The 24,962-nt window shown below is 51.1% G+C and overlaps 1 long non-coding RNA gene across 1 annotated transcript; it reads right to left on the minus strand.

Moving 5' to 3' along the window:
* Positions 1 to 5,161: 5,161 nt before the first annotated feature.
* Positions 5,162 to 23,128, minus strand: LOC129016904 (uncharacterized). Its single transcript, XR_008494975.1, has 5 exons — positions 23,029 to 23,128; positions 20,957 to 21,357; positions 18,834 to 18,951; positions 15,151 to 15,274; positions 5,162 to 5,394 (listed from the first exon to the last, which is right to left on the minus strand). It is a non-coding gene; the product is annotated as an uncharacterized LOC129016904 (long non-coding RNA).
* Positions 23,129 to 24,962: the final 1,834 nt, after the last annotated feature.

A 24,962-nucleotide genomic window follows, 5' to 3' on the forward strand; every position in this document is an offset into this window, starting at 1 on the left:
TAATCTTTGAGGAGGACTCCTCTGAGGCTCCCAAACTCCCACCACTTCATTGGGGAGGGAAGCAATGATGGGGAAAACTGAAGCAGAAACACCTGTGGCTGTTCTGTCGCAGCCCGGGTGGAGGAGGGACCTCTGGGTTTTGCAGTGGTGAGTTTACCTGCGACACCTCGAATGTGGCAGGCCACGATGGCAGCTGGTTGCATCAGGATTTTCACTCTTCTTCAAGTGCAAAATGCGAATTCTTTGGCCAGCTCTGGTTCGCTCACCATGGGATTTAAAGGAAGCTGAGCAGCGAACATGGGTGACTCCCAACGTGGCTTCTCACGCGTCTGAGGTTGAGCTTTGTGTCCCAGTGCCTGCCACAAGCCAGATGCTGGGCAGGAGCCTTCTCCGTGCGACTATTTCTAATCTTCCAACCACCCACCAGAGAGGCATGGTGATCCCCATTTAAGGGGGGCACTGGTAATCCTCATTTTAGGGGAGGCGCTGGTGATCCCCATTTATTTTTTTGAGTCGGAGACTCACGCTGTTACCCAGGCTGGAGTGCAGCGGCATGACCTCAGCTCAGTGCAACCTCCACCTCCCAGGTTCAAGCAACTCTTGTGCCTCAGCCTCCTGAGTAACTGGGATTACAGGCGCCCGCCACCACGCCCAGCAGCCTTCCTTTATATTAGGAAAAAAACTGTTATAAATGGGAAAAAATATCCCAGTGACAATAACTACAAAGACAATAAAACGCAGGAAATAAACAACAGTGCATCCATGCTTTGGAACATTACACCATCTTGCAGATGTGTGCATTAGGCCCTTATCTATTGTCCCAGAGACATACAGAATTAGGATGTTGTGGTGGCTTTGAGTTTCATGTTGCTTAAGATAGTTTTTTTTTTTCTTTTTTGAGACAGGGTCTCACTCTGTTACCCAGGCTGGAGTGCAGTGGCGTGACCACAGCTCACTGCAGCCTCGACCTCCTGGGCTCGTGATCCTCCCACCTCAGCCTCCCCAGTAGCTGGGACTACAGGAGCACACCACTAGGCCCAGCCAATGTTTTGTACTATTTGTAGAGATGGGGTTTTGCCATGTTGCCCAGGCTGGTCTCGAACTCCTGGACTCAAGCAATCCTTCCACTTCGGCCTCCCAAAGTGCTGGGATCACAGGCGTGAGCCACCATGCCCAGCCTTAAGATAGTTTTGATGATTGTCAAGATTTTCAAGCAAGGCTAGGCCCAAAACTACGGAGAAACCCTCAATCCATCTGGTCTCCGTTTGCGTGTAGGACTGAGAGATCTCAGTAACCAGCACCTTTCCTCTCCTGGATCCGGCAAAGACTCGCATGTGCCAGCCACACCCACCCTCCATGCGGCTTTCTCAGGCTCTGTTCTGCAATTAGTAGATAATCACATGCAAATACTTCTTGCAGGGTGTCACGAGAAAGGAAACTGTTCCTCCTCTGGAGAACGTGCCCATCTTGTGTTACACGCAAAAAAGATGTCTTTGAGTTTCATAACCTTTAGCGAGTACATTTCGCAATGTCACAATGTACCCTTGCCTGATGCGTTGATGTCGTCTTTTCTGTGTGTGTCAAGAATCTGTACAAAGCATGACTTATGTATTTGGTGGTTGAGGCTAAGCAGCCTCTGAAAGCCAGACTGGGTCATGGCTGGGATCTCTCCATCATGCTCAGCAAGCTGGAGATGGCATCTCCATTGGTGAAAGTCAGATAACCTCCTTAGTGGGCCCCACCTATTTTTTTGATAGCACTTTTGAAGGTGCAGTGACTAGATTTCAGGGAGGCTTTTAATCAAATGAGAAACATGGGCTGAAAAACAACGTATCCTGGAGGAATCGTAGCCAGGTGAACAACCACACTGAGGGGCTCTCATCAGCCGTGCAGGTTGCCGGCAGTGGCTTCTGTGTGACGTGGCTGGGACTCTGATATGGTCTGGCTGTGTCCCCACCCAAATCTCATCTTGAATTGTAGCTCCCGTAATTCCCACATGTTGCGGGAGGGACCTGGTGGGAGATCACTGAATTGTGGGGGCGATTTGCCCCCTACTGTTCTCATGGTAGTAAATAAGTCTCAAGAGAGCTGATGATTTGACAAGGGGTTTCCCCTTTCTCTTGGCTCTCCTTCTCTCTTGTCTTCCACCATGTAAGATGTGCCCTTCACCTTCTCCCATAATTGTGGGCCCTCCCCAGCCACGTGGAATTGTGAGTCCATCAAGCCTCTTTTTCTTTATAAATTACCCAGTCTCGGGTATGTCTTTATCAGCAGCGTGAGAACAAACCAATACAGATTCCACATTCTGAGTCTCATGTGGCTGAGGTTCTTGCTGCTGGAGACGGGAGGATAACGTGCCCCCTTGATGTGGTTTGGATCTGTGTTCGCACCAAATCTCATGTCAAACTGTAATCCCTGGGGTTGGAGGTGGGGCCTGGTGGGAGGTATTTGGAGGTGACTGGGGCCAGAGTTCTCATGAATGGGTTAGCACCATCCCCCTGGGTGCTGTTCTCCCGACAGTGAGTGAGTTCTCTGAGATCTGGTTGTTCAAAAGTGTGTAGCACTGGCTGGGCACAGTGGCTCATGCCTGTAATCCCAGCACTTTGGGAGGCCGAGGTGGGCAGATCACTCGAGGTCAGGAGTTCAAGACCAGCCTGGCCAACATGGCGAAACCCTATCTCTACTAAAAATACAAAAATTAGCTGGGCATGGTGGTAGGTGCCTGTAATCTCAGCTACTCGGGAGGCTGAGGCAGAAGAATTGCTTGAACCTGGGAGGTGGAGGTTGCAATGAGCCGAGATCTTGCCACTGCACTCCAGCCTGCACAAGAGACACCGTTTCCAAAAAAAAAAAAAAAAGTATGTAAAAAAGTGTGTAGCACCTCCCTCATCTCTTTCTCCTGCTCCTGCCATGTAAGACACCTATGCCTGCTCTGCCTTCCGCCATGATTGAAAGCTCCCTGAGGCCTCCCCAGAAGCAGATACCGCCATGCTTCCTGTACCTGAGCCTGCAGAACCGTGCACCAATGAAACCTCATTTCTTTTTATTATTTTTTTGAGATGGAGTTTCGCTCTTGTTACCCAGGCTGGAGTACAATGGCTCGATCTTGGCTCACTGCAACCTCTGCCTCCCAAGTTCATGTGATACTCCTGCCTCAGCCTCCCTAGTAGCTGGGATTACAGGTGCCCACCACCATGCTCAGCTAATTTTTTAAAAAATATTTTTAGTAGAGATGGGGTTTCACCATATTGGCCAGGCTGGTCTCGAACTCCTGACCTCAAGAGATCCACCTGCCTCGGCCTCCCAAAGTGCTGGGATTATAGAAGTGAGCTACTGCGCCCGGCCAGCCTCATTTCTTTATAAATCACCGAGGCTCAGGCATTTCTTTCTAGCAGTGTGGGAAGGGACTAACACACCCCTCCTAGTAGGAAGAGAAAACAGAGGCCTGTGCGTGGGCCTCCCCAGCCCCTACCCATGTCTTTCCGCTGCTGGTCCTATTGTGTATCCTCTCACCGTACTGGGCCTCGGCTGCGAGTAAACCACACGCTGTGTCCCATGAGCCCTTCCAGTCCATCACTGTGTGGCTGGCCTTGGGGAGCCTCCACCCCAAACCACCTGCTGTAGGAGGAAATTGCATACACATCCAAAGGACCGTAAGGTCTGGCTCATGTGCACAGCAAGAACCAGGAGCGCATGTGGGGAGGGGGTCTTGAGGGTGTGGGACCAGCGGCCGGGAGAGAAGGCTCACTTGGGGAGAATTTACCGGCATGCAATCACGGTCCTGTGATCTGAGGTGGAGTGGCCTGACGCCCTGAAACCTGTCTTCCTACACTGCCTGGATGGTTCCTGGAGGCTTTCATATCATGAAGACCTGCAGGAAATTAGGAGAGGCTGGAACTGCCCTGGCAAAGCATTGAGGTAGGGGTCAGAAGGCCCCGGAAGGGGCAAAGCCGGGTGACTTCACCAAGTCCAGGGAAGGGGAAGCCAGACGACTTCTCCATGTCCAGAGAAGGAGAAGTTGGACGACTTCACCAAGTGAGATTCGAGAATGCAGCCCTGACCATTGTCACCAGGAAGGTCCAGAGGACCCCTCTGGCTGAAGCATTAGAAGGGCGCTGGCACATCTGGGGTGCTCAAGGGATACTGTCCTCCACAGCCTCCTGAGTGTCAACAGAGATGACAAGACTACAGGGTGGAGAGAGCAGGGAATGGCCCTGCACTGCCAGCGGCTAAGGGGGCATGATTATTATAATGACAGAAAGGCCCAGTGCCCTTTGGGATGAGCATGGTGACTTAACCTGTATCCCTAAAAGGGAAATACAGAGCTGGTGAACCAAAGGCTGGTATCAGCCACTGCAATGAAAAAGCATCTTCAGTCAATTTCATAGCCCCAGAGCCCATCTGTACAAGAGGATCCCAGCCTCCTTAAGAAAGAGCCCCACAGTGGCCCTGCAAGTATATTTGATAGAGTCCCTTAATTTTTTTTTTTTTTTTTAACATAGAGACAAGGTCTCACTATGTTGCCCAGGCTGGTCTTAGACTCCTGGGTTCAAGTGATCCTCCTGCCTCAGCCTCCCAAAGTGCAGGGATTACAGGTGTGAGCCATTGCACCTGGTCGAGGCCCTTAACCTCTCCCTAAAGGAACCTATGGACATGTGTCAGAGTATACGCTGGGAAAAGGGAGGATGCAGACATTTCAGGGCTGTTGGATCCAGGGTCTGAGTTGACACTGGACACCAAGAGGCCTCAAATGCTGCCGATTCTTGCCAGCTGGGGGGGGGCTCTGTGATGGGCCAGAAGTAACGGGAGGGCAGAGCAGGTCTGAGCAGGGCACGGGATGGACTGTACTGGGGCCCCCTTCCCCTCCTTCATGTCCTCTGGGTCCAGCAACAAGCTTCGTGTCACGGTAGCTGACAGTGCTTTGCCTCCCCCGCTCTGTGTCCCCGCAGTAGGACTTCTCCGAAGACACAGTGAGGGGCAGCTTGTGCAGGCACAGGCCTGGAAGTTCAAGGGCATTGATCCCAACTTGAACACATTACAAAAACAGGTGAGAAATGTCTCGATGTGCACACCCTAAGACAACACGTCAGCCTGAAAATGGGCTGTAAAAGGTGAACAAAACACAGCTTCCGGTGCCAGAAATCGAGTCAGCTGTTAAGTTCAGGTTTTGTTTGCTTATATCTTATTTTATTTGCTATTTTAAGGTATTTCTGGAGAAGACCTAAAGGACAGGGAACTACTGTCTTGCAATCCTAAGGAGAAACTCCAGAAGCCAGAGCTGGCTTGCAGCTTAGAAGAAAACTTTCCTCCCATGGCAGTCCTCATAAGATAATGCCCAGGAATGACAAAAATCTCAGAATTACATCTTTCTGGAAAGGATGCAGGGAATGTGGCCTAGAAATATAAATTCAAATTACAGATGATTTCAGAACCCTGGCTTAGGCCTGAAAAGGACCCATGAGGCCTGATGGGGGCAGGCCTAGGGGCTTTGTCAACAGGACGGTGTCCTAATTTTCTAGGCCATCTTTATGAAGGGTCCAGCTGTCAGTCCACATGGCCTGCTGTGTCCCTACAGAGCTATGAGAGACAACAGGACCAATCCGCCAGCCCTCTTCTGTGGTGACGTGGCAGGAAGCCACATTCTCCAGCAAAGCTGACCCCGTTCTGAACCTGCAGACATGCAGCTAGCTCCTGGGCACACACCCACACAAACGTCCCTGGGATCAGATCGCTGTGCAAAGACAGCACAGCCCACACCATCTTGTTGGCACATGAGAATGTAGATGAGAGGGCCACACAACCTGGCCGACTGTGTTGGATGATATCGGAGACGGTGGGCAAAGCCAGCCTGGTGGGCCCCCATCTGCCTTGTCCAGGGCAGGAAGAGGTTTTTCAGACTTTGCCCATGAGTATGTTACCAGCAGCAAATCTGCACAGGTCTGCAGCAACTCCATCCTTCACTCCTCAGAGGAAAGAATTCGGGGCAGAAGTAGGTTTAAGGCAGAGGGAGAGATTGAGGCACGTTTTAGAACAGGAGTGAGAGTTTATGAAAAAGTTTTAGAGCAGGAGTGAAAGGAAGTAAAAGTATACTTGGAAGAGGGCTGAGTGCGCCACATGAGAGATCCAAGTGACCGCTCAGCCCTGGGCGTGGGGTTTATCCATTGGCACGGCTCTGGGGTTTTCTCATCTCCTCCCTCAGTTCTTCCCTTGGGGCGGGCTGTTGCTCAACAGCCCCGTGCAGCGGTGTTGGTCAGCACGCAGGAGGATGTGCAGTGAGTTTACTGAGGTTGTGTGCATGCTCTCTAGGGGTGGTTTTCCTTTACTGGTTGAATGCCCCCAGAGGAAGTTCATACATCCACCATTTTGCCTTTTAGTGCGCACACTTGAGCCCACTCGCCCAACTTGAGAGCTTATCGGAAAGCTGCTGATCACCAGTTTCAGGTGTTTTTTTAATTTACTGGGAGACCATCTTCCCCTGGCGTGAGCTGCAACCAATGATCATTTCAGAGAGACCGTTTAACAACTGCCTGACCATCACCTGATGGTCACCTGCCATTCCTGGGCTGGTGGGCGCCACTCATGTCTGCCTAACTTCCTCCTCTAAAAGCAGAGCTATGGAATGAAGAGAGGCGGCTCAGGCAGGGCCGGCCAGCCTGCACCCAGGGCTTCCAAGGCATCTTCTATTCCAGGGAGGCAGCGTTCCTCCCAATCCCCGCCAGCATCCAGGGATGTCATCTCAATAACGGAGGCCTCCCAGCCTGCACTAGGCACCTCCAGCTCCTTTCTGTAGGCCCCAGGAGCCTGTGACATGGAGCAAAATGTCACAGTCATTGAAGGCTCGGTGTGCAAGTAACAAGACTCCCACTCAGAGAACTGCTCCCTCATCAAGCTCTCCTGGCAGCCCCCACCAGCATGCTCTCTTCCCGTTTAACCCCAGCAGCCCTGCAACTCATGCTTCCAGTCTGGTCCTAGCTCATCTCCAGAGCAGCGATCAACATCCATAAAGAGCTCCCTACTTGGAGTGCTGGGCCAGCTCTTTGCCCAGGGAGGGAGTGGAAGTCTAGGTTGATCATTAAGAAGTCAACCCACCCTGAAGTCACCATAAACCTAACAGGGGCCTTCCTTAAGGTATCTGTGACTATTTTACATATGCCTTGAGTTTTATAGTAGAAAAGAATTAGGTGGACTAAAGAGTTTGTGCAGGCTCGTGTGCATCCAGCTCTGGTTGGTTGGAACTATGGTGCCCACCTCAGTGACTCCACTGGACCACTTCATTGCCTGACAGCCAGTGACACAGTTGGTCACATGCAGCCACGTTGCCTTTAGGTGGCAGTGCCATTGGAGAGCTCCTCACATCTCCCTGTCTCCCCCAGCAGTGCAAGTGTGTGCAGGGATTCAAGTATTTAATTATTAAATTAAATTAAAGCCTTGAGGACTGTGTGTTTTATTGGGGGAAAGGGCTCAAACCAAACTTCAATAATATTGTTAAAGTTTTCAGCAGGATTTTGTCAGAAAAGTGAGGTATGAGAAATATGGTAATGTTTAGCCTTGTGGGAATAAAATCACTTGAGAAATATGTCTGTGCATCAAAGGGCATTATCAAGACAGTGAAAAGTCTACCCACAGGGTGGGGGAAAAGCCTTTCACCCACAGTGAAAAGGCTACCCACAGAGTGGGGGAAAACATTTGCAAATCATCTATCTGATAAGGATCTAGCATCTGGAATATAAAAGAATTCTTACAAGTCAATAGCAAAGACGAACAACCCAATTTTAAAATGATCAAAGGACTTAATAGATATTTCTCCAAAGAAGATATATAAATGGCCAATAAGTACATGAAAAGATGTTCAACATCACCAGTCATTAAGAAAATGCAAATCAAAACAACGAGATACCACTTTACAACCTCTAAGGTAACTACAATTTAAAAAAATAATACTGAAAATAACAAGAGTTGGTGAGGATGTGGAGAAATTAGGATGCTCATACATTGCTGGTGGGAATGAAAAATGATGCAGCTGCTATGAAAAACAGTTTGGTTGTTCCTTAAAAATTAAACATAGAATTACCGTATGACCCAGCAATTCCGCTCCTAGGTATACACCCAAAAGAACTGAAAACTGATACTCAAACAAAAACTGGTACACATATGCTCATAGAATCATTATTTATAGTCACTAAAAGATGGAAGCAACCCAGGTGTCCATCAAGAGACAGATGGATAAACAAAGTGTGGTCTATTCATACACACGAACATTATTTATCCTTAAAACGTCCTGGCCAGGCACAGTGGCTCACGCCTGTAATCTCAGCACTTTGGGAGGCGGAGGCAGGTGGATCACCTGAGGTCAGGAGTTTGAGACCAGTCTGGCCAACATGGTGAAATCCCATCTCTACTAAAAATATAAAAAAACTAGCCAGGCGTGGTGGCGGATGCCTGTAATCCCTGCTACTCAGGAGGCTGAGGCAGGAGAATCGCCTGAACCTGGGAGGTGGAGGTTGCAGTGAGCCAAGATTATACCATTGCACTTCAGCCTGGGTGACAGAGCAAGACTCCATCTCAAAAACAAAAAAGCAAAAAAAGTCCTGAAGCAGTGACACACGTGATAACATAGAAGAACCTTGAAAACGTTATGCTTAATGCAAGAAACCGGGCACAAAAGGCCACATATTATACAATTCCATGTACATGAAACACCCATAATAGGTGATCCATGGACAGAAAGCAGACGAGCGGCTGCCAGGGACTGTGGGGAGGCAGAATGGGGAGAGACTGTTCATGGGGTCAGGGTTTCCTTTGGTTTCACGGGCTAAGGGTTTCCTTTTGTTTTTGTTTTTAGAGACAGGGTCTCGCTCTGTCACCCAGGCTGGAGTGCAGTGGCACAATCACGGCTCACTGCAACCTCGACCTCCTGGGCTCAAGTGATCCCCCCGCCTCAGCCTCCCGAGCAGCTGGGACCTGACTGGCTGGGACTGAGAGGTGACAGCGTGCTGGCAGTCCTCACAGCCCTCACTCGCTCTCGGGGCCTCCTCTGCCTGGGCTCCCACTTTGGCGGCACTTGAGGAGCCCTTCAGCCCACCGCTGCACTGTGGGAGCCCCTTTCTGGGCTGGCCAAGGCCGGAGCCGGCTCCCTCAGCTTGCAAGGAGGTGTGGAGGGAGAGGCGCGAGCGGGAACCGGGGCTGTGCCTGGAGCTTGCGGGCCAGCTGGAGTTCTGGGTGGGTGTGGGCTTGGTGGGCCCCGCACTCGGAGCCGCCGGCCGGCCCTGCCGGCCCCGGGCAATGAGGGGCTTAACACCTGGGCCAGCGGCTGCGGAGGGTGTACTGGGTCCCCCAGCAGTGCCAGCCCACCGGCGCTGCGCTCGATTTCTCACCGGGCCTTAGCTGCCTTCCCGCGGGGCACGGCTAGGGACCTGCAGCCCGCCATGCCTGAGCCTTCCCCAGTCTCCGTGGGTTCCTGTGCAGCCCGGGCCTCCCCGACGATCGCCGCCCCCTGCTCCAGGGCGCCCAGTCCCATCGACCACCCAAGGGCTGAGGAGTGCGAGCGCACTGCGCAGGACTGGCAGGCAGCTCCACCTGCAGCCCCGGGGCAGGATCCACTGGGTGAAGCCAGCTGGGCTCCTGAGTCTGGTGGGGACGTGGAGAGTCTTTATGTCTAGCTCGAGGTTTGTAAACACACCAATCAGCACCCTGTGTCTAGCTCAGGGTTTGTGAATGCACCAATTGACACTCTGTATCTAGCTGCTCTGGTGGGGCCTTGGAGAACCTTTATGTCTAGCTCAGGGATTGTAAATACACCAATTGGCACTCTATCTAGCTCAAGGTTTGTAAACACACCAATCAGCACCCTGTGTTTAGCTCAAGGTTTGTGAATGCACCAATCGACACTCTGTAACTAGCTACTCTGGTGGGGCCTAGGAGAACCTGTGTGTGGATACTATGTATCTAGCTAATCTGGTGGGGACATGGAGAACCTTTGTGTCTAGCTCAGGGATTGTAAACGCACCAATCAGTGCCCTGTCAAAACAGGCCACTGGGCTCTACCAATCAGCAGGATGTGGGTGGGGCCAGATAAGAGAATAAAAGCAGGCTGCCCGAGCCAGCAGTGGCAATCCCCTTGGGTCCCCTTCCACACTGTGGGAGCTTTGTTCTTTCACTCTGCAATAAATCTTGCTACTGCTCACTCTTTGGGTCCACACTGCTTTTATGAGCTATAACACTCACCATGAAAATCTGCAGCTTCGCTCCTGAAGCCAGCGAGACCACGAGCCCACAGGGAGGAACGAACAACTCCAGACATGCTGCCTTAAGAGCTGTAACACTCACCCCGAAGGTCTGCAGCTTCACTCCTGAGCCAGCGAGACCACAAACCCACTAGAAGGAAGAAACTCCAAACACATCCAAACATCAGAAGGAACAAACTCCAGACGTGCCACCTTAAGAGCTGTAACACCGCGAGGGTCCGCGGCTTCATTCTTGAAGTCAGTGAGACCAAGAACCCACCAATTCTGGACACAGGACCACAGGCATGCACCACCATGCCCAGCTTGGGGTTTCCTCTTGGGGTGAGGGAAATGTGTTACAAGTAGGTAGGGATGGTGGCTGGACAACCTTGTGTAAGTACTAATTGCTGCTGAATTTTTCATTTTGAAATGGTTAGTTTTATGTTATGTGAATTTCAGCTCAGGAAAAAACATTCCAAAAGCAAAAAAGAAAATAAACATAAGTCGGCGATTCAGTTTCCACCCACTCAACCCACAGATGTATTGTCAGGAAAGCATTGCCTCAACAGCCAGAGGCTGCCGGTACACACTTAAGACCAGTCCAGAGGCACCAAGAGCCGCTGTGGAGAGCCGGGGTGCCCGCAGGCTGGGGAACGCTGGAGGGCCGCGCCCCAGGAGTCGGGAGAGCAGAAAGGGAGGCTGAGGGCGATTTGGGCACCGCTGCTGCAGCCCCTGGTACTGATGGAGAAAGGATCCGGAAAGTGGGGCGGTGCAGGGGGCGCCTATTACTGGGTTTCCCACTGCAGACTGAGACCAGGAGACCCCAATCCCAGGGGAAAAGGACCGGAAGTCTCTTCTGAGGGAACAGAACACACAGATTCAGCAGCAGCAGGAGTGGCAGGGTCCTGCCGGGAGTGAGAGGCCCAGCTCCTGCTGCCTGAGCTGCCCCAGCTGCTGGCGCTGGATTCCTTGAGTCACACCTGTCAAAGCGGGGCTGAACCTAACGGGTGCCCAGGTCTAGTCCCTTTTCTTTTTTTTTTTTTTTTTTTTTTTTTTTTCTTTTTTTTTTTATTTTTTTTTATTTTATAAATTTTTTTTTTTTTCTTTTATTATTATTATTATTATTATTATACTTTAGGTTTTATGGTACATGTGCACAATGTGCAGGTAAGTTACATATGTATACATGTGCCATGCTGGTGCGCTGCACCCACCAACTCGTCATCTAGCATTAGGTATATCTCCCAATGCTATCCCTCCCCCCTCCCCCCACCCCACAACAGTCCCCAGAGTGTGATGTTCCCCTTCCTGTGTCCATGTGTTCTCATTGTTCAATTCCCACCTATGAGTGAGAATATGCGGTGTTTGGTTTTTTGTTCTTGCGATAGTTTACTGAGAATGATGATTTCCAATTTCATCCATGTCCCTACAAAGGACGTGAACTCATCATTTTTTATGGCTGCATAGTATTCCATGGTGTATATGTGCCACATTTTCTTAATCCAGTCTATCATTGTTGGACATTTGGGTTGGTTCCAAGTCTTTGCTATTGTGAATAATGCCGCAATAAACATACGTGTGCATGTGTCTTTATAGCAGCATGATTTATAGTCCTTTGGGTATATACCCAGTAATGGGATGGCTGGGTCGAATGGAATTTCTAGTTCTAGATCCCTGAGGAATCGCCACACTGACTTCCACAAAGTATCTGATCTTTGACAAACCTGACAAAAACAAGCAATGGGGAAAGGATTCCCTATTTAATAAATGGTGCTGGGAAAACTGGCTAGCCATATGTAGAAAGCTGAAACTGGATCCCTTCCTTACACCTTATACAAAAATCAATTCAAGATGGATTAAAGACTTAAATGTTAGACCTAAAACCATAAAAACCCTAGAAGAAAACCTAGGCATTACCATTCAGGACATAGGCATGGGCAAGGACTTCATGTCTAAAACACCAAAAGCAATGGCAACAAAAGCCAAAATTGACAAATGGGATCTAATTAAACTCAAGAGCTTCTGCACAGCAAAAGAAACTACCATCAGAGTGAACAGGCAACCTACAAAATGGGAGAAAATTTTCGCAACCTACTCATCTGACAAAGGGCTAATATCCAGAATCTACAATGAACTCCAACAAATTTACAAGAAAAAAACAAACAACCCCATCAAAAAGTGGGCAAAGGACATGAACAGACACTTCTCAAAAGAAGACATTGATGCAGCCAAAAAACACATGAAAAAATGCTCACCATCACTGGCTATCAGAGAAATGCAAATCAAAACCACAATGAGATACCATCTCACACCAGTTAGAATGGCAATCATTAAAAAGTCAGGAAACAACAGGTGCTGGAGAGGATGTGGAGAAATAGGAACACTTTTACACTGTTGGTGGGACTGTAAACATGCCACCTCCGTGTCCTGCAGCACAGGTCTGCGGTGGACTTCCCCAGGCCCAGGAAGTCCAACAACGCCGTGTTGTTGGAGTCACTGAGTTCTCCTGATACAGCTCTCCTGCTGCCGTGGCCGCAGACGGAGGGATGCCACAGCTCCCCCTGCAGTGACCAGGCACAGGAGAACATGGCCCCAGAGCCACCACGGGAGTGTGTCCTGTCTAAACTGACTCAGAAACTCTGCTCTCTGAGCAGCTCAGTGACATAAACATTCTCCTCTCCCTGCATTTCACAGGCGGTGAGGCACACGGCCTCTATCTGCTGCATCTGCCTCCTGGATGCCTCTTGTGTTCCGTGGTCCATGCCACCCCCAGGCTGCACCTGCCCCGTGCAGTTCCGAAGCTCCTCCTGGGTCTGCTTCTGGTCATCCTCTCACAAGCGCAGACAGGTTTCAACAGAACGCAAATACCCACCTGCCTCCGACATCTGCAGAGGCGCGCCTGTGCCACCGTGACGTCCGCAGAGGTACGCCTGTGCCACAGTGACATCCGAGGTATCAGAATGAGACCCCATAAAAATAAGTTACCCAGAGACAGCAACACTTACAAAAAAGGGTCAGTGTGCATCACTGATGACCATCTAGCCCAAAGCAGATCCAGGTGGAATAGGCCCCCGTGCCCAGCTGTCAGGGCCACTGCCAGACCAGGCAAGTACCCAAGAAAGAAGGGAGGTGACTCAAGAAAGGTGCAACGCGTGGGATTCTGCTGCAAAGAGGCGCCGGGAGGAGCCACACGGAGGCCCCCACGGGAAGGGAGAGCACGGGAGGTGGGCCTTGGCACCCGTCGGGGCATAGCCCCTTCTTCCCCTCACTGGGGGTGCCACATGCCCGCCCGCGGTCTGCAGGAAGTGAGGTACTGTCCTCCGATTAGATGGTCAGCCTGGGCCTTGCCATGTGGCTTTCCTACGATGCCCATGAAGGCAGTCCCAGGGCCACACTGCAACAAGCAGACCCTAAGGAGGTACCAAAAAGGGAGGGAAATGCCCCCCATGCCCACACGTCGGGGCCACTGCCCTGCGCTGGTTCCACAATTCTCAGTACCTTTCTCCACCGCAGGCCTTTGCTGGCCAAGCCTTGATGGAGAGGGGCTCCACGTCGGTGTGGAACCTGACGATGCCCAGGCTCGCTGTCTGAAAGGAGGGGACACTCTCTCTGTACCTTCGCCTTGCCGGGTCAGTGAGGCAGGGAAGATGGCGGGCGGCCAAGAGCCAGCACCACCCTGGCAGGGGGGACAGGCCCTGTCCCAGGACCCAGAGACAGCCACATTGACGCTTGCGCCTTCGTTTCCTTACTGGATGATCTCCAAGCCTCTGACACCCTTGGGATTCTCTCAACGAGATATCTCTTCCCTCCCAGAGCTCACACACTTTGTACACCTTCTTCCTCACAGGGTCACATTCTGCTAGTGAACAAGCATCATTTGCTGGTTCCCTGGACTAACACCTCCTGAGGACACCTGGATTTTTTTAAAGGCTACAACATGGGTGGACCTTAAAAACATTATGCTAAATGTCAATGCATTTGAGGACACGGCCACGCATAGGAGTGTCATCTTTGCACAAAAGCCCAAGGTCATGATCTGCTCTTCACAGGCTTAACTCGAGTGCTGTCTTCCTAGCGTCAACCATGGATGTCATCCTTCCATGCTGTGCCCCATGGGCTCAGTGACATAAACATCCTCCTCTCCCTGCATTTCACAGGCGGTGAGGCACGCGGCCTCTATCTGCTGCATCTGACTCCTGGATGCCTCTTGTGTTCTGTGGTCCGTGCCACCCCCAGGCTGCACCTGCCCCGTGCAGTTCCGAAGCTCCTCCTGGGTCTGCTTCTGGTCATCCTCTGACAAGCGCAGACAGGTTTCAATGGAATGCAAATACCCACTTGCCCCTGACATCTGCAGAGGCGCGTCTATGCCACAGTGACATCCGCAGAGGCACGCCTATGCCACAGTGACGTCCGCAGAGGCGCATCTATGCCACGGTGACATCTGCAGAGGCGCATCTATGCCACGGTGACATCTGCAGAGGCGCATCTATGCCACGGTGACATCTGCAGAGGCGCATCTATGCCACGGTGACATCTGCAGAGGCGCATCTAGGCCTGAGAGGCTGGGCCAGGCTGCCTCAGGCTCCACGTGTTATCCTGGGGGCTTCCAAATGTTTCCACGGTGCCTCGCCTTTTGGTATGAGATTTACATGGCTGATCCGCCCAGGGATTACCCAGTGGCATTAGGGGCTGGGGACTTGAGGAGATAGGTTGCAGGTGATTCCAGCTGAAGCCACCCCAGCCTGCCCCAAATTTTGATCCAGGACACACCAGAATGGCACATCTCAGACGAGTTCTGCCACCCAACAACCAAACTCCCAGGCTCAGGCTGGGCACTGTCCTCTCTTGGTAAATCCCCATCCATGTCACATGTCACATACAGGGATGAGTCTCCAGCTCTGAACTCCACTCCGTATCTGACACTTACCTCTGTCTTTGTCCAGGAAATTCTGGGAAATTCCTGCTCCTTCAAAAGGTACAGAAAAAACCTGATTTCCAAGTAGGTATTTGTCTCGTGCAAGTCAACAACATGTCCTGCACTGGGGATGGCTCTTAAAAAAAAAAAAAAAAGCAAGTTTCCATGTGCCTGTAACCCAAGGCATGGGCATCCTGGAATCTCTCATGGTGTGATAAACACAATATCCAAGTATGCACCCAAGAGAAATGAAAACATATGTCCACACAGAGTTGTGCACTGCAACGTTCAGCGTTATTCACAGTAGCCAAAAGGTGGGAACCACCCAAATGCCCATCAACAGATGCACAGATAAACAAAATGTGGCCATTACTCAGCCTTAAAACGAGTGAAGTTCTTATACATGTTACAATTTGCATAAACCTGAAAAACATTATTTGCATAAGCCTTGAAAACATTATGTAAGTGAAAGAAGTCAGACACAAAAAGCCACATAGTACATGATTTCTTTTAGAGGCTGTATCCAGAATAGGCAAATCTGTAGAGCCGGAAAGCGGATTAGCCGTTAGCAGGGGGTAGGAGAGGGGAGGAAGCGGGAGTGGCTACAGTCATCCCTTACTGCCCCTGAGGGATGGGTTCCAAGGCCCCTAAGGATACCAAAGGCCACAGTTGCTCAAGTCCCTGATGTATGCATAGTATTTGCATATAACCTATGCACATCCTCCCATACACTTTACATCACGTCGAGGTTACTTACGATACCTAATACAGTGTAAGTGCTATGTAAATAGTTGTTATACAGTATTTTTTTAACTTTTTCATCACCTCATAAAAACACCCTGTTTCAGCTGGGCGTGGTGGCTCATGCCTGTAATCCCAGCACTTTGGGAGGCCGAGGTGGGCAGATCACTTGAGATCAGGAGTTCAAGACCAGCCTGGCCAACATGGCCAGGTACAGTTATTTTTTTCCTAATATTTTCAACCCACAGTTGGCTGAATCCATGGATGTAGAACCCGTGGACACCGAGGGCCAGCTGTACTTAATGGGAACAGGGTGTTTTTATGTTTTTATTATTTTTTGAGATGGAGTCTCGCTCTGTCACCCAGGCTAGAGTAGAGCGGCTCGATCTCAGCTCAGTGTAACCTCTGCCTCCCGGGTTCAAGCAATTCTCCTGTCTCAGCCTCCTGAGTAGCTGGGATTACAGTCGCGCGCCACCACACCCGCCTAGTTTTTGTATTTGTAGTAGAGACAGGGTTTCACCATGTTGGCCAGGGTAGTCTCGATCTCCCGATTTCAAGTGATCTGCCCACCTCGGCCTCCCAAAGTGCTGGGATTACAGGCATGAGCCACCACACCCAGCTGGAACAGGGTGTTTTTATGAGGTGATGAAAAAGTTCTGAAACTAGAAAAGAGCTGGTGGCTGTACGACATTGTGAATACACCAAATGACATGGAATCGTGTACTTAACAATGGTTCATTTATGTGAATTTCTTCTCAGTGAAGAAAACCGATGCTACCTGAGGATCTTCTCCCACCAGCCAGGGCTTCAAGTTCACTGTCGTCCTTCCAAAACCCCACAGGGCTCCTGCACTCTGCCACGCGCTGAGCTGAGCTCAGGACGGGGACAGGTACCCAACGGGGTATCTTGGAGGAAAGCAACATCGTCGGGTCTGCAAACAGAGGCAGGTAGGTGTGCGTTGTGCCGGATGCTGCGGAGGACAAGAACAGTGGCCATGCAGAGAAGCAGGGGGCTCCTTCGCTGGTGTGGGAGGCAGGCCTTTCAGGAGCCCCCTGGGGGAACAGCAGCCCGGGGCCTGGGCAGAGGGAAATGCAGGCATGAACTCTGAGGCTGCAGGACAGAAAAGCCCAAGGCAGGGCTGCTCCCTGCCTGAGTCAACCATCCCTGCAGTGGGCTGTGCCCCCCAAAAATCATGTCCGTACACTTAAAATGTTAAAATGGCAGATTTTATGCTACATGTATTTTACCACAATTTTAAGAAATTCATGATATACTCAAACCCATTGAATTGTACACTTTAAATGGGTGAATTACATGGTATGTAAATTATGTCAATAAAGTTATTTATTTTTATTTTTATTTTTTGAGACAGTCTTGCTCTGTCGCCCAGGCTGGAGTGCAGTGGCGCGATCTCGGCTCACTGCAAGCTCCGCCTCCTGGGTTCACGCCATTCTCCTGCCTCAGCCTCCCGAGTAGCTGGGACTACAGGCGCCTGCCACCACGCCTGGCTAATTTTTTTGTATTTTTAGTAGAGACGGGGTTTCACCGTGTTAGCCAGGATGGTCTTGATCTCCTGACCTCATAATCCACCTGCCTTGGCCTCCCAAAGTGCTGGTATGAGCCACTGCACCGGGCCTAAAGCTATTTTTTTTTTTTTTTAAAGCTATGTCTAAGCCCTAACCCTGGCCCCTGTGAATGTGAATCCTTGGAAAAATGATTCACCAAGTCCTAACTCCTAGTACCTGTGAATCCTTGGAAAAAGGACCTTTGCTGATGTAATTAAGTTAAGGATTTTGAGATGAGATTAGGGCACGCCCCATATCCAGTGACTGGTGTCCTTATCAGAGAAAGGCAGAGGGAGACTTGAGACACAGGGGCCCAGAGGAGAAGTTCATGTGAGATGGAGCAGAGACTGGAGTGACGCTGCCACATGCCAAGGAACACCTGGGGCCACTGGAAGCTGGAAGAGGCAGGTAAGACCCTCGCTGGGAGCCTTCGGAGAGAGAGTAGCCCTACTGACCCCTCAGTCCTGGACTTCTGACCTCCAGGACGCGAGAGAATCAGCTGCTGCTGCTTTCAGCTGCGCAATGCATGAACATTTGTTCCAGGAGCCCCAGGAAGCCGACCCCATCAGAACGCCAAGGACCGGGGTGGAGAGTCCCACCATGTCTGAGCAGAGAGTCGGAGTGCTCATGGAACAGGAAGACGCTGCCCTGTATCAAGCCAGGGACCTGATGGGGGCCGGAGAGCTGGCTTGGACATGCGCCTGCTGCCATCGGAGCCGTCTGGGGCCACCACCCAGAGGACAATGTTAAGGATGAAAATTCAGGGCCTCCAATTCCACAGGAATCAACATAGCCGTGAAGTGATAAGGACACTGCAGCCTCCTCTTTTAAAAAGACACAAGGCAGCCGGGCGCAGTGGCTCGTGCCTGTAATCCCAGCGCTTTGGGAGGCTGAGGCAGGCAGATCACCTGAAGTCAGGAGTTCGAGACCAGCCTGGCCAACATGGAGAAACCCACTAAAAATACAAAATTATCTGGGCATGGTGGCACATGCCTGTAATCCCAGCTATGCAGGAGGCCGAGGCAGGAGAATCACTTGCACCCGGGAGGTGGAGGTTGCGGTGAGCCGAGATCATGCCATTACACTCCACCCTGGGCAACAAGAGCGAAACTCTGTCTCAAAAAAAAAAAAAAAAAAAAAGACACAAGGCAGTTCCAGGGGCAGAGATTTGGAATATTTTGAATAAAGGGGGAAAAGGTAAGAAGATACTACACAATGAGGGCTTTAGAAGAATAATAAGAATTTTGAGGCTGGGTGCAATGGCTCACACCTGTAATCCCAGCACTTTGGGAGGTTGAGGTGGTGGATTATTCGAGCCTGGGCAACATAGCAAGACCTCATCTCTACTAAAGGTTTTTTAAAAAATTAGCCGGGTATGGTAGTACGTACCTGTAGTCCCAGCTACTGAGGAGGCTGAGGTGGGAGGATCACCTAAGCCTGTGAGTTCGAGGCTGCAGTGAGCCAAGATCATGCCACTGAACTCCAGCCTGGGCAACAGAGCGAAAGCCTGTCTCAAAAAAAAAAAAAAAAAAAAAAACAGGAATAGTAAGAATTTTTGGAATTCAAATGTGAATTTTTATCTTTTTAATTTTATGAATCATAAAGAAAAGAATCTGAATGAAGATCTGAAAATACAATTTCCAGTCTCTGGCTTTGCTTGGCCTAATCATTTCCAAACAAATCTTAAGACTTGCTGTTTTGCCCAAATTCTTCCCTGGTCTAATCGTCAGGCAGATGTGACCGTGGGGAATTGGCTGTCCCCTCATCACCAGCAGGCAGCGGCATTACCTGAGGTATTTCCTTCCTGGCAGTTGATCATAGAAGTTCATGGTTCCATCTGTGCTAAGGAATTCATCCCCAGATCTGAAAACCAGGAGCTCTGGTTTGGTCTGAAAATGTGTCATATAGTCTTCAGAAGAAAGCAGAACAATCGGTCATTCCAAAGGTCATTTGGAAGAACCAAGGTCATTCAGCTTCTAGTTGTGAGTGGAGGCTGCAGAGGGACCCTAGGAGGCGTGGGACCCTAGAGGAACCCCAGGTATGAGTGGGTGTGGAAGGGGCACCCTGGTCAATAGTGAACACGGGAGCACTGTTCTATTCACAAGTGGGCCCAGGAGGCGGTGAGCCTGGTGGCCGGAGGCACCTGCTTTCCTGCCCACCAACCAGGTGACCTGTTCGAGCCACTGAACCTGCCTGGGCCTTAGTCCCACAGCGCTGGGGTGGAGGCAACAGGCATCGCTGACTCTGGGTTATCGGGGTGGGGGGGTTAGATCAACTGCCAACCTGGCGAACGCCCTGGGACCATGCATGGCTGGTACGGAACTCTAGAAGGAATTTTTCATCCTTATTCTTATGACCAGCACCCCTCCATGCTGAGTGATGTGCTGAGACCATGCACACCACCCTCTGCCCCCTTCATTTCAAAAATGCAGAACGGAGGCAGGGGGTCATCTGCCCAGTGTGCCACCTGGCACAGCTGTGCCATGAATGACTGGATGAGGTGACACCACCATCTGTCACCCCAGGGCCAGGCCTGTGTCCTCCCCAGAAACTTGTCCTCACCCACTCCACCTGCAAGTCCTCTAGGGGCTGAGCACTACACAGGAACACGTGCAGATTCCAGCACCCAGAGGTCCTTCACACCTAGCCACAGGGGCTCTGGCAGCCTCGGCCATCCTCTCTGCGTGCCTGCCCGAGGCGGCTGCGCTGAGCAGTGGGGGACCCAGGAAAGGTCGCGGCTCCCCCAGCGCACCTGACACACCTCTTGCCGGGCCAGCTGCTGGCTTCAGCAAGCAGACGTCCGCTTCCTATGGAAAAGCCCATGAAAGCTGATTTGAAATATCTGAGCAGCTGTTTGAAGGACGTGGATCCGCCCTGTTCAGCGGCCTGAACGGAGAGCGGGGCCAGAGGTACAAGCCTGGGACGGCCCGCAGGCTCTGGGAGAGATGAGTCTTCTCAGACTTAGGCCTCACGGGGCCCCAGGGGCCCGGTCAGCTGGGTTCCCCAAGGGCTCACCCACAGAGAGCCTCCGTTCTCAGTGTCACTGTGGACGACCAACACTAAAACCCCTAAGCCCAGACCTCACCTCGTTCCCGCTCGCCTCGGAATCCCTGGAGAAATCAGACATCAGCCCTTTAAAAGTTCCCCAGTGATTCTAACATGTAGCCCAGGTGGGGCGTCACTAGGCCAGGTGTCGCCCATGTGTGCCTCCAAATGGAGGCCCTCAGTGGGCTTGTTCCAAGGGCCTCCAGGCTGGATGTTCACCCCCACTTTGGCCCAGGTGGCCTGTTCTGTGCATTGCCTGGCTGTGTGGCGACAGAACAGCACCAGAGTGACATTGAGCCCAGATGTGGGCATGGCCTGCTGACCACTGACCTCCTATGTCGTTCTTCCACCCCGAGCGCCTGCATCCCGTTCCGTTCACCTCCCACTGGGGTCAACACTCCCATCACAGCCTCCGTCTTCCCCAGGGCAGTCCCATTGCTTTGGAGACTTCAAAAAATTGTACTCACAAAAGGGGCCGATGTGTTCTATCTTCTCCTGGAAGCGGGGTGTGTCTGTGTTCCCAGTGACATTCAGCGTGTGCAGGGCCCGTACTCATGCACTCCGGCCTCCAAAGCACCTGTCGCTGTGATGGAGATTCCACAGCAGGCGGAGTGGAAATGGTGAGCCACAGACATCACACCCGCCCCAGGTCAGGCCGAGGCTGCTCATCAGGAGCCCCGAGACCTCGACTGCACGTCTTCAGATCCCAATTCCCTCCCTGCATGGAGCAGAACAGTGTCTCTCAAAAACTCATGCCCACGAGAAGTCTCAGAATGTGGCTTTTAGTAGAAATAGGGTCTCTGCAGATGTCTTTCATTAAGCTGAGGCCATATTGAGTTAGGGTGGATCCCAATCCAGTAACTGGGGTCTGTATAAGGAGAGAAAACAGAGGCACATGAATGAAAGGTCAAGTGACAACGGGGGCGGGGATGGCAGCCAGGCAGCCACAAGCGAAAGGACGCCCAGGATGGCCAGCAGCCCTGGAAGCCGGGAAGGACAAGGGAGGCTCCTCCCCTAGAGCCTGCGGAGGGAGCAGGTCAGTATCTGTTAATATCTTGATGTTGCACTTTTGGCCTCCAGAACTGCGAGAAAATAAATGTTATGTTGTTTGATGCCACCCAGTTTGTGTTCCTCTATTACAGCGGCCCCAGGAGACTAGTAAGTGGCTCCCTGGCAGAGGAAGGGGACGGAGTGTCGAATTCTTCTCCCCGCAGGGAGCCACCTGGGCTCCGAGAAACCCTTGCACCAGCTGGAGGCCATGACACTAACACTGGAATGTTCTCTGTGAGTGATGAAGCTTTCAACCAGACTCCTCTAGAGAAAAATACCCGACAGAACTGTTTACCGGATTAAATGAAATTAAATTCAGTTTTCTTGTTGCCAAGCAGAAATGAGGCCCTGTCATAGGAATGTCTGAGCAGTTATAAAAATAGGAGTTCATGTTTGCACATAGCTGGTTGAAAACAGAAAATTCACACCTGCTCTAAGAGATAAACAATGCACAGCTGAGCGTTGAACGCACACAAACGAGCCACCATGCTCTGCAGAACAGAAACAGAAGAAGGGTTAAGAAAAAAGCCAAGATAAATGATCACAGCCAGGCACAGTGGCTCACGCCTGTAATCCCAGCACTTTGGGAGGTTGAAGGAGGCAGATCATTTGAGGTCACGAGTTCAAGACCAGCCTGACCAACACGGTGAAATCCCATCTCTACAAAAAAAAAAAATTAGCTGGGTGTGGTGGTGCATGCCTGTAATCTCAGCTACTCAGGAGGCTGAGGCAGGAGAATCACTTGAACCTGGGAGGCAGAGGTTGCAGTGAGTGGAGATCACACCAATGGACTCCAGCCTTGGTGACAGAGTGAGACTCCATCTCAAAAAAAAAAAAAAAAAAAAGATCCAACTCCAAAAACCCCCCAGGAAAACTCAGTCTACAACTGAATATAAAGCAAAGAACTGGCTGTTTGAAAAGTTCATCAAAACATGCAAATGTCTGGCAAGATAAATAAAGAAAAACCACAAACATAAACCACACCAGCCTGGGCAACAGAGTGACAAGAAAAGAGGGGAGAAGAGGGGAGGGGAGGGGAGAAGAGGGGAGGGGAGGGGAGAAGAGGGGAGGGGAGGGGAGAAGAGGTGAGGGGAGGGGAGGGGAGAAGAGGTGAGGGGAGGGGAGGGGATGGGAGGGGAGGGGAGGGGAGAAGAGGGGAGGGGAGGGGACGTGAGGGGAGGGGAGAAGAGGGGAGGGGAGAAGAGGGGAGGGGAGGGGACGGGAGGGGAGGGGAGGGGAGGGAAGAAGAGGGGAGGGGAGGGGAGAAGAGGGGAGAAGAGCGGAGAAGAGGGGAGGGGAGGAAAGAAAGAAGGGAAAGGAAAGGAAAGAAAGAGAGAGAGAGAAAAGGAGTGAGGGAGGGGGGAAGGAAGGAAGGAAACCAAAGGCCAGAGGAGAGCCTGGAAGGGGGTCCTGCTCACAGCCTCAGAAGGGATCAACCCTGCAGACACCTGGATCTCAGACTGTGGCCTCCAGAACTATAAGGTGGTACATTTCTGTTGTTGAAGCCAGAGGTCCTCAACCCCCGGGGCCACAGACGGTGCCCTGTCTGGGCCACACAACAGGAAGTGAGCAAACGAAGCTTCATCTGTATTTGCAGCCACTCCTCATCACTCATGTTACCGCCAGAGCTTCGCCTCCTGTCAGATCAGTGGTGGCATTTGATTCTCAGAAGAGCACGAACGGTATTGTAAACTGCACATGTGAGGGATCTAGGTTGTGGGCTTTTTTTTTTTTTTGAGACAGAGTCTCACTCTGTTGCCCAGGCTGGAGTGCAGTGGTGCAATCTCGGCTCACTGCAAGCTCTGCCTCCCAGGTTCACGCCATTCTCCTACCTCAGCCTCCCGAGTAGCTGGGACTACAGGCGCCCACCACCACGCCTGGCTAATTTTTTTGTATCTTTAGTAGAGACGGGGTTTCACCGTGTTAGCCAGGATGGTCTCGATCTCCTGACTTTGTGATCTGCCCTCCTGGGCCTCCCAGAGTGCTGGGATTACAGGTGTGAGCCACCAAGCCCAGCCCCTGAGCCACTACGCCCAGCGGTTGTGGACTTATGAGACTCTAATGCCTGATGACCTGCCACCGTCTCCCATCACCCCCAGATGGGTCTGTCTAGTTGCAAGAAAACAAGCTCAGGGCTCCCACTGATTCTTCATGATAGCGCAGTTGTATAAGGATTTCATTATATATTACAATGTAATGATAATAAAGTACACAATCAATGTAATGTGCTTGAATCATCCTGAAACCATCACCCCACCCCTGCCCCCATCCATGGAAAAAATTTTCTTCCACAAAACTCGTCCCTGGTGCCAAAAAGGTTAGGGACTGCTGGTTTGAGCCAACAACAAAAATCAAAAAAACAAAAACAGGCTGGGCGCGGTGGGCGGCTCACACCTGTAATGCCAGCACTTGGGGAGGCCAAGGCGGGCAGGTCACTTGAGCCCAGGAGTTCGAGACCACCCTGGGCAACATGGCAAAGCCCCATCTCTACTAAAAATACAAAAATTAGCAGGGCGTGGTGGCTGGCGCCTGTAATCTCAGCTACTTGGGAGGCTAAGGCATGAGAATCACTTGAACCCAGGAAATGGAGGTTGTAGTGAGCTGAGATCACGCCACTGCACTCCAGCCTGGGCGACAGAGAGAGACTGTCTCAAAAACAAAAACAAACTTCTCCCCCTCTCCCTTCCTCCCAGAGGTTGCCAGGCCAACACCATTTTACTGATTCTGACAAACCTTCCATAAAGATATAATTTCCATGTTATTTAAATTACTACAAAACCCCTGAAGAGATCATCTTTTTTTTTTTTTTTTTTTTTTTTCATAGATACAAGGTCTCACTATATTGCCTAGGCCAGTCTCAAACTCCTGGCCTCAGGCAATTCTTCCGCCTCAACCTCCCAAAGTGCTGGGATTACAGGCAAGAGATTATTTTTATAAAGTGAAGGTTTTCCTAGGTTATTTTATAAAAGTGAAGGCTTTGCTAGCAAAGCCTGACCAAAGTGGTCAAGGAAAATGAGAGATCAATGTCTCACGGGAAATGAGAGATTCAAGAACCCAAATCAACTATCAGCAAGTGGGCAGTAACTGTCCCTATTAAAAATGATCCTTAGGAGGCTGGGTACGGTGGCTCACACCTGTAATCCCAGCACTTTGGGAGGCCAAGGTGGGAAGATTGCTTGAGCCTAGGAATTTGAGACCAGCCTGGGCAACATGGTGAAACCCTCTCTCTAAAAAAATAAAAATGATCCCAGCCAGGTATGGTGGCTCACACCTGTAATCTCAGCACTTTGGGAGGCTGAGGCAGGCGGATCATGAGGTCAGGAGATCGAGACCATCCTGGCTAACACAGTGAAACCCCATCTCTACTAAAAATACAAAAAAATTAGCTGGGCATGGTGGCAGGTGCCTGTAATCCCAGCTACT

The sequence above is a fragment of the Pongo pygmaeus genome, chromosome 19 (assembly GCF_028885625.2).
Source record: "Pongo pygmaeus isolate AG05252 chromosome 19, NHGRI_mPonPyg2-v2.0_pri, whole genome shotgun sequence".
Lineage (NCBI taxonomy): Eukaryota > Metazoa > Chordata > Mammalia > Primates > Hominidae > Pongo > Pongo pygmaeus.